Source organism: Cuculus canorus, chromosome 5, assembly GCF_017976375.1.
Source record: "Cuculus canorus isolate bCucCan1 chromosome 5, bCucCan1.pri, whole genome shotgun sequence".
Taxonomy (NCBI): Eukaryota; Metazoa; Chordata; class Aves; order Cuculiformes; family Cuculidae; genus Cuculus; species Cuculus canorus.
Genome location: NC_071405.1, coordinates 1,493,314 through 1,510,073, shown reverse-complemented (window position 1 = coordinate 1,510,073; position 16,760 = coordinate 1,493,314). Strand labels below are relative to the sequence as shown.

At 47.5% G+C, this 16,760-nt stretch overlaps 1 protein-coding gene across 2 annotated transcripts in view; it reads left to right on the top strand.

The window, feature by feature from the left end:
* MDGA2 (MAM domain containing glycosylphosphatidylinositol anchor 2) overlaps nucleotides 1-16,760 on the top strand; it is a 359,555-nt gene that overhangs the window by 260,302 nt on the left and 82,493 nt on the right. The window lies entirely within an intron of this gene.

The following is a 16,760-nucleotide window of genomic DNA, read 5'->3' as shown; positions in this document are numbered from 1 at the left end:
ATACTTAGAGTAGGGGGCTTTTCACTCCTCAGGGTGGAGGTTAGAGCTGTAGACAAGACAATACCCCACCTTCAGTAGAACTCCTTTCTTATCAGCAGCTGCCCCTGGGCATCCCCTTCCATTCAGATATCAGTTTCTTCAGTCATCAGGGTTGACTTCTGGGCTGGAGATATGACCATGTTCCACCTTTAATTGTTTTAGGGAAGCCTTCTTATCAATTCCTTACAAGTACCTAATCTTCTAAAAGGAGATAATGGTGGGCGTGATGGTATAGATTCCAATGACATGTGGATTGTTTTCACCTCGTTAGAAATCATGTGTCTGTGTAATGGACCTGTGGTTTGGCTGTTGGAAAAGAGAGGGGAGATTTGTGGAGGACGAGAGGGAATGGCCTCAAGTTGTGTCAGGGCAGGTTCAGATTGGACATCAGGAAAAATTCTTCAATAAAGGGTTCTCAGCCCTGGCAGAGGCTGCCCAGGGAGGTGGTGGAGTCCCCATCCCTGGAGGGGCTTAAAAGACTGAGAGATGAGGTGCTCAGGGATCTGGTTTAGTAGTGGGTAGATACGGTTGGACTCAATAATCTCAAAGGTCTTTTCCAATCAAGCGATTCTATGATTCTATGAGTGGAGTGACTGAAAAGACAAAGAAAACACAGGAAGGAAGAGTACGCCAGTATACTTTTCATAGCAATGAGGTAGAATAAACCCAGCAACACCACTAAGTATGCAGAGCTCTAAAACAGATCTAACACGAGCCCTGGCGGAGTTCAGAGAGGAAATGAAAATAGAGAAAAACATATTTCTTCAATAACCTTGAAAATTCAATTTTCAAGATAAAACGGAGCCTGATAAAATTGGTTGAGGGGGTAGATGAACTAGAACAGTGGCAGAAACAGTTGGAAGAGAGTGAATAGTAATGTATACATTTACTGAAGACAAAAAGGCAATTATGTGTAAAACGTTGGGGGGGGGAAAACACCCCAAACTTAGAAGAAATAACATAACATTTTATGGAATGAAGGAGGAGGAAAACAATTAAATGTTGGACTTTATTCCCTTATGCATAAAATTGCTGGATGCAGAAGGCAAATGTGTCCGCCCCCCAAACCAGCCCCAGAATGGGAGGCTATAGTCTTTATTTTTGCAGTTGTTTATTAATATGTACATTTATTTATTTATTTGAAATTCTATCTGAACACTGGACTCACTCCTACAACTCCACATCCTTCCTGCTCTGAGGACCCCAGAACTGAGCGCAGGGCTCAAGGTGAGCTCTCACCAGAGCGGAGCAGAGGGACAGAATCACCTCCCTCGACCCACGGGTCACACATTTGCTGTGTTCCCTGTCCTTGTTCTCCAGCTTTCCCTCGCCAGGACTGTTTTATCCCTCCACCATCATTTGCTGCCTCCATCGCTGGGGCTCTCCATTGACTTTTCTTCCAGTTTGCTCCCTTTTGAATCCCTCAGATGAGTAAAGAATGGAAGTGGCTTTGGGAGATTTTATTGCTGTATTCCTGCTGTCTGTACCATCTGTGCTTTCCAAGACACGTATGCAGATCAGCCAAAATGACCCAAATCCAGTGACTGGTTGGGGTTTTGGGCAGACCTGTTGCATATTCCGGTCAGGAGTGGCTTATTTTCCTCCTAGTGATCGTTAATGGACGCTGCGGTTCTTAGGGCTATTGAGTCTCTATGTTGTGATAGCGTTTGCTTTGTTTTATTTTTAGGGAGCCTCACATTTCATTAGAGGGGGCAGCAGATACATTTTCTGCCGTGCATCTTCTGGTTTGTTTTTCAGTTGAATTATGGTATGTTCAAAACCACAAGCAGAGCTGTCATAGCCCCCAGCTCGTTAGATGATCTAATATGATATTTTCAGCCAGCTCTCTTGTCAAAGCAAAGACTGGCGGTGGATTAAGTGTCACAAATCTTTAGAAACTGATCTCTGGGTTGGCTTTGCTTGCTTTTGTTTGGGTTTTTTTTAAATACTGTTCCAGCAAGACTCACACCGAGCCGCAGGGCAATGGTCGTTCCGACCCAGAGTGAACAACAACCTCAAACACAGCATTTTTTAGAATCATAGAATGGTTTGGGTTGGAAGGGACCTGAAAATCCATCCAGTTCCTGCCATGGGCAGGGACACTTCCCACTGGATCAGGGTGCTCCAAGCTCCATCCAACCTGGCCTTGATTGTTTCTGACTGCGGCCTCATGCATCAATGCAAAAACCTGGCCTCTGACCTGCGAGGTTCCTCTTTTATCCAACAAAATGTTCGGCTCATGTTCTGGTTTCCTCTCCCACGGCTCTACAGCCTCGGCAGCTGAAAGCCGTAGCGCCTCAGTGATGACTTACTGACAGCTCAGAATATCAATGTGCTGAGAAAAGAGTAATCATTGGGGTCAAGATGGGCTGAAGTAGTTCCCTGGCCTGAAAGGGCAACAGTCGCTGTTCTCCCCCCGCACGCCGTTATCTTGCATCCTCCTGCTGATGCTCTCCTCTTTCTAAGGGCTCTGAGAAATTAATATCATTTATCATTTTATTACTTATATTTATATGTGAATTGAATATCAGATTGGTAAAGGCTACACCACTTCTATAATTCAACACACTCTCTTCTCCGCTTTCACTTGATCGGGAAAATCAAGCGTGGGTCGGTGACAAGAAGTGTCCTGACCGGTACTGAGGATCCCCAGCTGAAGGACAAATGCTCACCTCTCAGGCAGCATGGAAGAAAAACTTCTAAATCAACTTTTAGGCTTTTTCACCTTGTATAGCAAGAGCTGCAAACGGTACTGAAGCTGCAAGAGGGGAGATTGAGATGAGATGTTGGGCAGAAAGGTTTTGCAGTGAGGGTGGGGAGGCCCTGGCCCAGGGTGCCCAGAGCAGTGGTGGCTGCCCCATCCCTGGAGGGGTTCCAGGCCAGGTTGGATGGGGCTTGGAGCCCCTCATCCAGTGGGAGGTGTCCCTGCCCATGGCAGGGGGTGGGACTGAATAGTACTCAAGGTCTCTTCCAACCCAAACCATTCCATGTTTCTATGATTTTTAACTGTGAAAGTCATAAACACAAAGGTGGGAAGAAGGAGTGGGAACTGATCTATTGCAAGGGAGAAACAGGGGTGTCCTATGCCAGTTCTCAAGGAATTTTATTAATTAGAGTGGGAAAAGTATTCATTCCCTTGCCCCTCAGCTGGGCTGCTGCAGTTAAATACGTTGATTATTCTGCTCAGCAGTGCAATTCCTGCAGAAGGATTGCGGAGAGCAGGTTTAAGCTTCTCCGCCACGAGCAAGAGGCACCAAACAGCATCTTCACCTCTTCCTGTTTTTGTGCCACCCTTTAAGACCTACTAAACATAGGGCAACTAATTCAAACAAAGTAAACACACCCAAAACTGATAGTTCTGCCTCAGATGATTACACCTTGTCCGCCTGCCACTGCTGAGGAGGCACTGAGGAACCGTCCGGGAGAGAAGAGGCTCTTTGGGCTGAGGACAGACTTGCTCTAATATTCCCATTCCTGCTGTTGTATCCCTGAGCTGTTCTCTCCTCGTACTTATTCCTCACCGACTTATTTTCTCATCTTTTCTTTTAAACTTGCCAAAAGTTGTCTTTGTGACCTACAAGACAATTTGCCTTCTAACACAAAACCCATTCCCTCTCATTTTCTGTGGCTGCGAGAGTCCCAGGCTGAGCCGTCTCCAAGGTTTAGGTCCCTGACCTCTGGATTTAAAAGTATTGACCTTCGCTCTGTAAGAAATAGGGCGAGTTCATTCAGCTTCAGTGCAGCCGTAGCCTCTGATGCTTATGTGTCTCAGCCTCTGAAGGAGATAAAAGCCCAGCCTGGCCCAAAGGTGCAAACGTGAAGTAGCTTAATGTGATGACTTTTGCCCGTGAAATGGCCCAGATCTCCCAAGCCAGCCTTGACACAGAAAGAAATATGTTTGCTTTCTTATTGGTAATTCTTTACTACAGATCAACCAAAGAAAACCCCATTTGGTTATAAAGTGACTTTGTCCCCAAGAGAAATAAAGCACGTGAGTGAAGAAGCTGATCTCTTACTCAAGACAAAAAAAGGTTGCTGCAGACACCATCCAGAGCAGCAGTAAAAGGAATTTCTGGGTGGTTTGAAGTCCATACACTTGTTTTATGTTCCCATTTATATATTTTCTGCTCTTCCTTGAATATCTCTTTGACTCCCCTGTCCAGGTAAAAAATGTTTTTTATTGCAAAACATCGTGCAGAAATCTCCCCCAGGTGTTTCTAGATGCACTCGGCTCCTTGCTCAGCACTCACCTGGTCTGTGTTTTCAGGTTTATCTCTGCTGCAATTTGCACCCTGAGGTGATAGAATCCTCCTGCAACGCCTCCCAGGGATTCCCAGTCTTGGGTGATGCGTAGGCAGGGCTGCAGTTCCGTGACCCTGGCGAGGAAGCGGCAGCATCTCTGGGAGCCGTTGGGGGATGGAGGAGGCTGAGGGGAGACCTCATCAACCTCTACAACTCCCAGAAGGGAGGTTGTAGTGAGGTGGGTGTTTGTTTCTTCTCCCAAGTGACAGGTGATAGGATGAGCGTCGCGCCAGGGCGGGTTTAGATTGGACATCAGGAAACATTTCTTTCCTGACAGAGTGGTGAAGCCCTGGCAGAGGCTGCCCAGGGCGGGGTGGGGAGTCTCCATCCCTGGAGGGGTTCAAAGAGTGTGTAGATGTGGCACTTTGGGACATGGTTCAGTCAGCACGGTGGGGATGGGCTGATGGTTTGACTGGGTGAGCTTAGAGGTCTTTTCCAAGCTCAGTGATTCTATGAAGGTCATGCTGGGATGGCTGAGCTGTGCTGCCACTGGATGTGGCTGGTGGCACATCTGTAGTTATGGTATGGCCAAACCTGCTGTTGGCTGTTGGCTGTTGACTGCACTGCTGGGCTGCAGCTCTCCTGCCTCGTGCTGGAAAAGTGCAAAGAGGTCGAGGAGTGCCTGCAGGAATGGGGCACAGTGATTAAAATTCCAGTACCTGAAGAGAGCTTACAAGTAAGCCGGAGAGGGTCTTTTTGCCGAGGGCACGTAGTGATAGGATGAGGGTAAATGGCTTTAAATTGGAAGGGGGAAGATTTTGATGAGACATTATGAAGAAATTCTTCCCAAGGAGGATGCAGAGGCCCTGGTCCACGTTGCCCAGAGCAGTGGGGGCTGCCCCATCCCTGGAGGGGTTCCAGGCCAGGTTGGATGGGGCTTGGAGCCCCTGATCCAGTGGGAGGTGTCCCTGCCCATGGCAGGGGGTGGCACTGGATGGGCTTTGAGGTCCATTCCACCCCAAACCATTCCGTGATTCTATGAAACTACGAGGACCATGGTTGATGACTGTTGAGCAGTCATGCAGGAGAGTTGGATCCGGCATGGTGAATGACGTTATCACTTCTGCCTATGCCGAGTGTCCCAAAGTAGTTATTATGCACTCTGTTCTGGTGGTTCTGGGTGTAGATGCCTCTGTATCATTCATTTCCTCTTTGTCAATATTAACCGATGTGTTAGTGATTAAGTTCAGCCAAGGCATTATTGCGTCGCCATTAATCATGCCTACATCTGTCATAAAAGTCATTAGAAAGAACCCATCGCAGCTATTTTTATACTCCATTTAATTTTCATGCAGGCATTGCATTTTAATTCTTGTAATGTATCTTCCCAATGATAAAAATTTGCATATCTTCATTCACTGAAGAGGATCTATTAACCCAAGCACAAATAAAACTCTGTTTGTGTGATGGGGGGGGAGGGTCTGTAGGAATTCCATTCCAGTGGTCGTGCGTTTAGAATCATAGAATGGGTTGGGTTGGAAGGAACCTTAAGTACTATTCAGACCCACCGCCTGCCATGGGCAGGGACACCTCCCACTGGATCAGGGGCTCCAAGCCCCATCCAACCTGGCCTGGAACCCCTCCAGGGATGGGGCAGCCACCACTGCTCTGGGCAACCTGGGCCAGGGCCTCCTCACCCTCAGCGTGAAGAATTTCTTCCTGAAGTCTCATCTCAGTCCTCCCCCTTCCCATTTAAAGCCATTCCCTCTCATCCCATCACTCCAAGCCCTTGGAAAAAGCCCCTCCCCAGCTTTCCTGGAGCCCCTTTCAGCACTGGAAGCTGCTCTGAGGTCTCCCTGGAGCCTTCTCTCCTCCAGAGTGAACATCCCCAACTCTCCCAGCCTGTCCTCACAGCAGAGGGGCTCCAGCTCTCGGATCATCTTGCCTACATACGTGTGCTACATTAAATGCAATCGCTTCACAGGTAGAATTACTACCCTGGACAATTCTAATTTGTTGGAAATTAAACATAAGTGGTTGATTCTGGCTGCTACATGACATAAATTACTACCAAATTGCTCTGTACGATTTCATTATAAAGTACATGCTGGTGGGAATGATTTGCTGCTTTAATCTTGAACTTTTGTTCATGAGCCAACACTTGAAGGACAATGGCAGGACTTAACTTTGGTTTAAAGTCCCACAAATCTATAATTGATGCTATTTTTTCATCTTATTTGGCCTCTGAAATCTTCTTTCATGACGTTTTATCCAAAATCCAAGCTCATATGGTAGTTATTGAAACACATTAGGTTCTTCTATTAATATGTTCAGCTCTGCAGTCCTCAGCGCAGGAAGGGCATGGATCTGTTGGAGCTGGTCCAGAGGAGGGCACAGAAATGATCCAGGGGCTGGAGCACCTCCAGTGTAAGGACAGGCTGAGAGAAATCTGGAGAAGAGAAGGCTCCAGGGAGACATTAGAGCAGCTTCCAGTGCTGAAAGGGGCTCCGGGAAAGCTGGGGAGGGGCTCTTCATCAGTGACTTCAGGGACAGGACAAGGGGAACAGTTTTCATCTGAAAGAGAGGAGATTTGTTTGGATCTTAGGGAGAAATGTTTCCTGTTCAGGTGGGGAGGCCCTGGCCCAGGGTGCCCAGAGCAGTGGGGGCTGCCCCATCCCTGGAGGGGTTCCAGGCCAGGTTGGATGGGGCTTGGAGCCCCTGATCCAGTGGGAGGTGTCCCTGCCCATGGCAGGGGGTGGGACTGGGTGGGCTTTGAGGTCCCTTCCAACCCAAACCAGTCTGTGATTATATGAAATATAACACAATCTTGTATTGATTCTGTGAAGTATTTTTAGTAAATGCAGAGCATCACCAGATTCACGGAGCTTTCCCTGGGCTGGTGGAAAGCACTGTAGGACTACTGGCTTTAGCTGAGCAATAACAACGCTTAAATGTAGGTCCAGTGAGAATAATAGCTCTGAAATGTGATGATCGTTCCAACAGGAAGACTTTTTATTCATGGCGTGTTAAGGCTGAAAAAAAACTTCATTACTGTCTGCATAAAACTCCTCTTGGCGAATCTGGGTTTAAATGCTATTCCACCATGGATCATCAAATCATTCTGTGGCTACTAAGATGCACTAAAATTGGAAGGCTTTGGCCATCATCCTAACTTCAATGAGCAGCAACTGTCCTTCCATCATAGAACCAGAGAAGGGAGTGGGCTGGAAGGGACCTCCAAGCCCATCCAGTTCCACCCCCTGCCATGGGCAAGGACACCTCCCACTGGATCAGGGGCTCCAAGCCCCATCCAACCTGGCCTGGAACCCCTCCAGGGATGGGGCAGCAACCACTGCTCTGGGCACCCTGGGCCAGGGCCTCCCCACCCGCACAGTTCACATGTTGTTCAATATTTTAGATCCAATCCTGCAGATGAAGAAGTGCTTCCTGTGGGACTGGGTGACCTAAAAAATGGATTTGGATGCTAAGTATTTCAAGGGAAGTGGTATGAGTCACTTCAGGAAAGTGCAAGCGCGTGTCTTACCTGTCGGGATCACTGAGGGAGGAGAGCCGAGCACCTTGGTTCAAAGACACCAGGCTAGGAAGGACTTCATCAATATTCATAATGAGGCTTTTAAGAAGGTTGTTCGGTACAACAAGTGGCAAATACTAAGTGTGTTTTAGATGTTACTTGGGTCTGTAAGTGCTAAAGCGTGTTAAAGTTTTCTTTAACCTTTCGTGTGGTTGTTTAACCACAGTGGAAGTTCTCCCTTGCAATTAAATACAAGTGGCTTTTGATTGAAGCAATAACTCAGGGATGCACTATAATATTTAACGATACAAGAAAGACATTGAACGTGTCTAGAAAAGGGCAGCAAAGCTGGTGAAGGGGCTGAAGCACAACTCTTGTGAGGAACGGCTGAAGGAACTGGGATGGTTTAACTTGGAGAAGAGAAGGCTGAGAGGAGACCTCAACGCTTTCTGCAGCTCCTGGAAAGGAGGTTGTGGTGAGGTGGGTGCTGGGCTCTCCTCCCAAGTAACAAGTGAAAGAACAAGAGGAAGCAGCCTCAAGTTGCTTCAGGGGAGGTTTAAATTGGACAAAAGTTTCTTTACTGAAAGAGGTGAGAAGCCCTGGCTTCTCCTTCTGACTTCTCACCACCTGGCAGTGGTGGAGTCTCCATCCCTAGAGGGGTTTAAAAAGCATGTAGACATTGCACTTCAGGACACGGTTTGTTCAGCACGGTGGGGTTGGCTGATGGTTGGACTGGATGAGCTCAGAGCTCTTTTCCAACCTTAATGATTCTGTGGTTCTATGAACAGTGAAATATTTAAATCTTCTAGTTATTTTCCAGGTGACTTTTAGAGTGACAAGTAATGTGTGTGAATTAAGGGTCCCTTAATTCTAAAATTAACATTCTTACAGGGGCTACCTGAATGCTTATTTAATTATCTTTTACAAAAGCATCAAGGGATCGATTGGAGTTAAAACAACATGTTTTAATCAACATCACTTGCTATTTCCATTAGCTCTTTTATCATAGAATCGTGGAATGGTTTGGGTTGGGAGGGACCTCCAAACCCATCCAGTCCCACCCCTGCCATGGGCAGGGACACCTCCCACTGGATCAGGGGCTCCAAGCCCCATCCACCCTGGCCTGGAACCCCTCCAGGGATGGGGCAGCCCCCACTGCTCTGGGCACCCTGGGCCAGGGCCTCCCCACCCTCACAGCAAAACATTTCTCCCTAAGATCTCATCTCATTCTCCCCTCTTTCAGCTGAAAACCATTCTCCCGCCTCCTATCCCTGCCCTCCCTGACCAAGAGCCCCTCCCCAGCTTTCCTGTGAGTAGGAAATATTTTTACGTGATCTGGGTTTTTTTTTGTTTGTGTTTCGGTTTTTACCTTAACCTACCTAAACTAAATCTGGAAAAGAAATACTGGATTATCTCCAAAAGTCAAAAAACCACAATTTTGCAAAGCCATACTTTTGCTTCCCTTGGTAGGGATTTTCTGCAGGTATTTTGGAAAATATCTCTCTCAAGTATTATGATGGATTGGCCTTAAAAGGAAAAGCAGAGACCTTTCTGGTCTTTGCAAGAAAAAGGATTGGGGCTGGTTATGTCTTACAGAGAAAGTTCCTCCTAAGAACTGGAAAGGCACATCTCATAGAGCCGGGAAAATAAGCAAATAGAGCACAGCAGGCAGAAAGGGACGGTGGGTCTGGTTCTAAAATAATAACAGCAGTTCCCATGGCTAATCAGGGAGTTGTGTTGCCAGGTTTTTTTTCAACTCACATTGAATCTTGAGTTTCTTCCCAACTGTGGAGCTTGTTTGGATCCTGATTAAATATCCAGGAGGTCTGTGAAGAGATTTGAATAGGGGAAACGATATAGTTTTAACAGCAGGGAAGAGGATGATTTCATCAACAGCACTTTGGGTTGGGGTGGTCTGGAGGAATGAGATGTTATGAGGCCACACTGAGATGCAGTAGAAAGGCAGTTCTAGTAGGACTCTGTTTAGATGTTGCTTTGAGTTGATCTACATGTAAGTCAACCCTTGGTAACTGCGGGAAATCTGCTCCAGGACGGAGAAGAGACAGATAAGGAAATCTTTCCCTCGTATCTGAATTTTAAAGAAGCTTCCTGGGGTCTGACAAGTCTTCGGTGCGATTTTTTTCCATGACTTTTTCATCCACTTCCAAAACAAAAGTCCTGATTCATGACCATCCTCTGCTGGTGAGGAGCAGCTTTGAGCAGAGTTAACTCCCACGCCGTGCAGCCGCACGCAGCGCGATGGCGACACGCAATGGGGCCGTACAGCTTTTGCTTTGCATCACAGAGTTGTTGTGGGATTGCAGACCTTTTTATGGATCCATAAAACACTTTGAGCCTGAGTGCATGGCTAGCAGAACTAAACACAGCTCTGACCTACCTGGAAAGTTGGCGGATGATCGTTGTGGGCAATATCTCTTCAGCTGAAAAATGCTTTAATATAAGTGCACTGTTTGTTCCAGGTAGCTTTCTGCAAGGCGTGCGGGCTGGGGAAGGGCAACATTGGCTCCCTGCTTCTCTAGAGACGTTCTTCCATCCTGGGGTGGTGGAGACAGGCTGGATCCATGGCCTGAGGCCAGTTGTGTAAGGATTAACAAGGCCAAGTGCCAGGTCCTGCACTTGGGTCACAAAAACCCCATGCAACGCTCCAGGCTTGGGGAAGAGTGGCTGAAAAGCTGCCCGGTGGGAAAGGACCCGGCAGTGCTGGTTGACAGTGGCTGAACATGAACCAGCAGTGGCCCAGGTGGCCAAGAAGGACAACAGCATCCTGGCTTGGATCAGAAGCGTGGCCAGCAGGAGCAGGGAAGTCATCCATCCCCTGTACTTGGCATTGGCGAGGCCACACCTTGAATCCTGGGCTCGATTTTGGGCTCCTCACTCCAAGAAGGGCATTGAGGGACTGGAGTGTGTTCAGAGAAGGGCAACCAAGCTCGTGAAGGGTCTGGAGGACATGAGAGGCGGCTGAGGTAGCTGGGAGTGTTTAGCCTGGAGAAAAAGGAGGCTGACGGGAGACATTATCAGTGTCTACAACTGCCTGAAATGAGGTTGGAGCAAGGTGGGTGCTGGGCTCTTCTCCCAAGTAACAAGCAATAGGACAAGAGGAAATGGCCTCAAGTTGCACAGGGAAGGTTTAGATTGGATATTAGGAAAAATTCCTTTCCTGGCAGAGTGGTGAAGCCCTGGTAGAGGCTGCCCAGGACAGTGGTGGAGTCTCCATCCCTCAAGGGGCTCAAAAACGTGCAGACGTGGCACTTGTGGACATGTTTTAGTGTGCACAGTGGAGTTGGGCTGACTGGATGTGCTTAGAGGTCTTTTCCAACCTCAATGATTGTACGAGACAAATTTGGGTGCCATCACTTGCCCATGCAGACGGAGGGACAGCTACTAAGAGTTAGGACACTGCTTCCTTGGTGATATCTTGTAAGAAAGAAACTGTTGCTGTGGTATTGTTCAAGATTTATACTTTCAGACATTACAATTTCATCTCCCAAACTATAAGAACAGAACACAGGCCATAAAAGATCATCAGCAGAGTAGACTTTTGGAAGATTATAGATTATACCGGTTTCAGCTGCTTTTTGAAGCAGCTCATCATTATTCCTCAATCACATTCTCGCTTGAGCTAGTCAAATAAAGCAAATAATGATTTGCAGATACAGGGGAAAATTAATGTTGCAGCTTTACCTCTAAGTTATTTCTTGTTTGTTTACTCATTTGAATATTTTTCACTTGCAAAAGTTTCACGTGCTTTAGCACAAATATTTAATCTTATGAAACTCGGCTGCTGGGTGATGCTCACTGCTTGTAGGAAAAGAAAATTTATTGTCCTGCCAAGAAGCCAAACCAGGACAGAGGCAGCAGCCAGGAAAATCCCAGCAACTGTCTGCAGCCAGCGGGTGCGATTTGAGCTGCAAAACCAAAGTTGTCAAATTCTTGAGAGTGGTGAGGAGGCTTCTGCACTTGTAAATCCTGCAAACCCTGCACTGAGATGTGCTGCTACCACCAATGGAAAAGGAACTTACACTGCAATCCACCTTACTCAAAATCCATCTAACTTAGACTTTGTTAGGCGTGAAATTTAGATTATCATAAAATCATAGGATGATTTGAGTTGGAGGGGACCTCACAGCCCATCCTGTCCCACCCCCTGCCATGGGCAGGGACACCTCCCACTGGATCAGGGGCTCCAAGCCCCATCCAACCTGGCCTGGAACCCCTCCAGGGATGGGGCAGCCACCACTGCTCTGGGCAACCTGGGCCAGGGTCTCCTCACCCTCAACGTGAAGAATTTCTTCCTGAAGTCTCATCTCAGTCCCCCCCCCCTTCCCATTTAAAGCCATTCACCCTCATCCCATCACTCCAAGCCCTTGGAAAAAGCCCCTCTCCAGCTTTTCTGTAGCCCCTTTCAGCACTGGGAGCTGCTCTAAAGTCTCCTTGGAGCCTTCTCTTCTCCAGGCAGAAGAACACGAAAGACTTTAGAGCCTGTGAAAATCTAAGTCTGGTGCCTTCCGTCCCCTGTCTGGATGAAGTGTAAGAGTCGAACTCAGTCCTGTGGCTAAGGTGACATGCAATCCTTTGTGTGCCAGGAATAAAAACCAAATTGCATCATCTCTTTGAACTTCTTCATGTAGGTTTTGTCTGCATCCGAGAGAAGAGATCCCCTTTTCCCTGCACTCAGTGGAGCTAACCATAATTGCCCACTGGCGTGTCTCTCTAATAATTGCCCTCACCGGTGGTACATGTTTTTGGTTTGTGACCCTATGGAGAGCACTCCCTGGTGCTTGGGGGGGGTCACAGCTCACTCATATCTGACACTCAGCTCTGGCAGACATCCCCCGTGCGATACCTCCTCCTGTCCACTGGCTTGAAGTCAGGATAAGAATCTTGCTGATTTTCCCCTGCTGCATTGTTTAGGATTATCATAGAATCATAGAATATTTCAGGCTGGAAAAGACCTCTAAGATCTTCCAGTGCCACCACCAGCCCAACCCCACTGTGCCTCCTAAACCACGTCCTGAAGCACCGTACCTACACATATTTGAACCCCTCCAGGGATGGAGACTCCACCGCTGCGCTGGGGGTCTCTGCCAATGCTCTACCACTCTTTCAGTGAATCATTTTTTCCATTGCTGATCCAAGCCAGGATGCTGTTGGCCTTCGTGGGCACCTGAGCACGCTGCTAGCTCATGTTCAGCTGCTGTGGACCAGCAGAAACCTGTCAGATCAATTCTGGTGACATCCTGGTTTCACTCCAACTTCCCTACCAGGCTGCTGTTATTTCAGTTTTAGTATGTTAAACGGAGCATGAAAAGCACCTTAAAAGGCGCCTGCTGGCAATGTGTGCCTCGTGTGACCTTTCCCTGCTGTGAGCTCAGGCCTCCTCTTTCACCTTTCCAGCTCCTGTTGAATGCCATCCCCACGTGCCACGTCTCATTTATCCTGTTAAGAGCCCTGAAGCAGAAACCAGCAACTTTTTTTGCTGTGAGAATCTGTTTTTAGACTCATTCCACAGAAGTGCTCAAGCGTTCAGGAACAAAGAAAATCACTTGGTTTTAACCAGATTTATCTGAAAACTAATTAGAAGCTGATGAGCTTCAGCTCATCCTGGCTTTCAGGGAGGAAAATAGCACTTTGATGAAAAAGAAACTTATTTAGGGAAAGTCAGTTTTTCATGCAGATGTTTATAGGACCATTCTTTTTTTGACCAGTAAGCACGAAGACTGCTATTTAACGTTATTTTGACAACAGAAAAAGGCATTTGATGTCATTACCTTAGAGTTGTCGTCATCACAGAATAGTTTGGGTTGGAAGGGACCTCAAAGCCCATCCAGTTCCATCAACTGCCATGGGCAGGGACACCTCCCACTGGATCTGGCTGCTCACATCACCATGTTTCTCTGGAAGGAGTTCATTTCAGGAGATATATGATAGATATTTTCATATGGTATTCCCCCATACAATACTCCATAAGACTTTTTGAACGCCTCCAGGTATGGAGACTCCACCACTGCCCTGGGCAGCCTCTGCCAGGGCTTCAGCACTCTTCCAGTAAAGAAATTTTTTCTAATATCCAACCTAAACCTCCTTTGGCACGACCTGAGGCCATTTCCTCTTGTCCTGTCACTTGTTACTTTTTAATGTCATAGAATCATAGAATAGTTTGGGTTGGAAGGGACCTTAAAGATCATCCAGTCCCACCCCCTGCCATAGGCAGGGACACCTCCCACTGGATCAGGGGCTCCAAGCCCCATCCAACCTGGCCTGGAACCCCTCCAGGGATGGGGCAGCCACCCCTGCTCTGGGCACCCTGGGCCAAGGCAGCGCAACTCTCATGGTGAAGAAATTCTTTGTGGTCTAAGCAGAGTCGGAACGCAGTCAGACCGGCCGGGCACAGGTTGCCTACCAGTGGCTGCTAGAAGCGGTGGTGGGAACACAGCCTCCAGCGGCTCAGTGGATGCTGAACCAGGCTGGGGAAAGCTCACTCTATTCATCTGCACTGCAGGACTCATTACGATGCTGGCAAAGCCTTACATGATTTCCACCTCTCCGCAGTTGTTATTCCCATGTCTCGCCATCCTCCAGCTGTTCTTTCCGGGCGCCTCCATCTATTCTGAGGATTATCTCCATATGCAATTGAAAAGTAAACTGAAATGACACTTTAAGCTTCCCGGGTCCTGACTTGGTTTTATTTAACGCAGCAGAAAACAAAACACCACCAAGCAAAAATTCAAATCAGGTTCCTCGCCGCTGTGGAGAAGCAGCCACAGTGTCGGCAAGGGCTGGAGGGTGTTCCTTTCCGAGGGAGTCATATAAACACTCAACTGGGACCATAAAACTCCTTTTGACCTGGCTAAGCTAAAACAACTACCCACTACAAGCCCTGTGACGGCAAAGGATGCGCCGAACAGCACGGCTGGGAGCCAGCGGCGACTCTGCCTGCAGCACCCACCCCGCCAGATCCACCAGCCACCCCCAAAGCCCAGGGCACCGCTGGGGATGAAGGAGAAGCACCTTCACCTGTCCGTGTGCTCCGCTGGAGCTGCGGGAGAGCGGCTGTTGCGTTGGGCACTGCGAAGGCTACACGAGTCGCCTCTCACGGTGCCATTTAACAACCCTCTTGGAGAGGAGAAGGTTGGAAGCACTGCAGAAGTCTAGACAGTTAAATTAGTCAGGCTTTACAACTCTTAAGTGATTTACAGCTGCTGTTAGCCCTTTATGTAGGCAGGGCATGATCTTCATAAAAATACCTCCAACGACTCCCAGAAGCAGCTGGAAAACGGAGCATCTGAAGCTCAGCCTGTGTCTTTTTGACACCAAACACTGTATTTTGCTAGATAAATTTGGAAAAATAATAAGCAGCCACATAAAGTCTAAATAGCTTTGTGGTTTAAAGCTAATGTGTGTGAGGTTTGGTGGCAGAATTGAGATTATGAGACATAGTAGAGACCTTGCAGTACCTGCAGGGGCTACAGGAAAGCTGGGGAGAGACTTTTTACAAAGACCTGGAGTGACAGGATAAGGGGGAATGACTTTAAATTGGAGAGGGGAAGATTTAGACTAGACATAAGGAGGAATTTCTTCACAATAGAGCGGTGAGGACCTGGCCCAGGTTGCCCAGGGAAGTTGTGGTTGCCCCATCCCATGGTGGGGGGACGGGGGGTGGAATTATATGATCTTTAAGGTCCCTTCCAACTCAAACCATTCTATGAAATATCCACAGAAGTTCCAAGATCTCCTTTCTGAAAGGCACCACTTGATTAGGCTCCATTAAATTGGACTTCTTTAGAAGCTGGGGTTTCCTTTGCAACTGATGAATTAATACATGTGTGGGGTTTATTACCAATTTATTCAGTATTGCGGTATTTTTCTGCGGTTGCCCTTAGCCAGATGGAGCTTTAAATCCCCTGCCATGCCTCTAGTGTTGCAGTCTGACACAGTGCCAGCAAAGGTGAACAGCACATGGCTTTGGATGTTCTGGGGGGCCCACACCAGCATCTGATGACATAGAATCATAGGGTGGTTTGGTTTGGAAGGGATCTCAAAGCCCATCTATGGGCAGGGACACCTCCCACTGGATCAGGTTCCTCAGAGCCTTGTCCAACCTGGCCTTGAACATCCCATGTACTGTGAACTCAGCAGCTCTTAGAATCATTAAGGTTGAAAAAGACCTCTAAGCTCATCCAGTTCAAGCGTCATCCCAACCCCACTGTACCAACTAAACCATCTCCTGATGTGTCCCATCCACGTGCTTTTTGAACTCCTCCAGAAATGCTGACTCCATGACATCCCTGGGCAGGGAATAATAATATATAATAATAATATCTTCTTTCCCTGTGTCTCCTGTCTTGGAGTCTAATACAGAAGAAGACTCACCCATCCACACCTCTGCTCCCCAATCCATGAGAGCTCAGGGTTTTTTGAAGACCTTTGGCTGAGGTACCTTGTTACAAAAATAGAGCTCTACTTTCAATCTACTGACTGGTTGGTACAGGGGCTCCAGGAGAGCAGCTTCTCTGAGCAGCTTTGCCAAGGAACTCTGCTGAGCTGTTTATCAAATAAAAGAGTTCTTTTTACTCTTAGGTTCAGAACAAATCATATTGGAGGAAGGTAAAGCCATTTAAAATATTGGAATAGACATTATCCGTATTATATTGACTCTGTTGGTCTGTACAAGCATATACACATACAAGCAACCTGATCCACTGGGAGGTGTCCGTGCCCATGGCATCCCAGGGGGTCGAACTGGATGGGCTTAAAAGTCCCTTGCAACCCAAATCATCCCATGATACCAGACAGCAAACTTCCATGCGTCTCATTCGGGTGTATTTACTCATGTATATTAACGAGTCGGGGTTTTTTGGTATGAAAGCACACAAACCCCATTGCCAATAACATGATGTGCAATATCGACTTTGTAGATATTAAACAT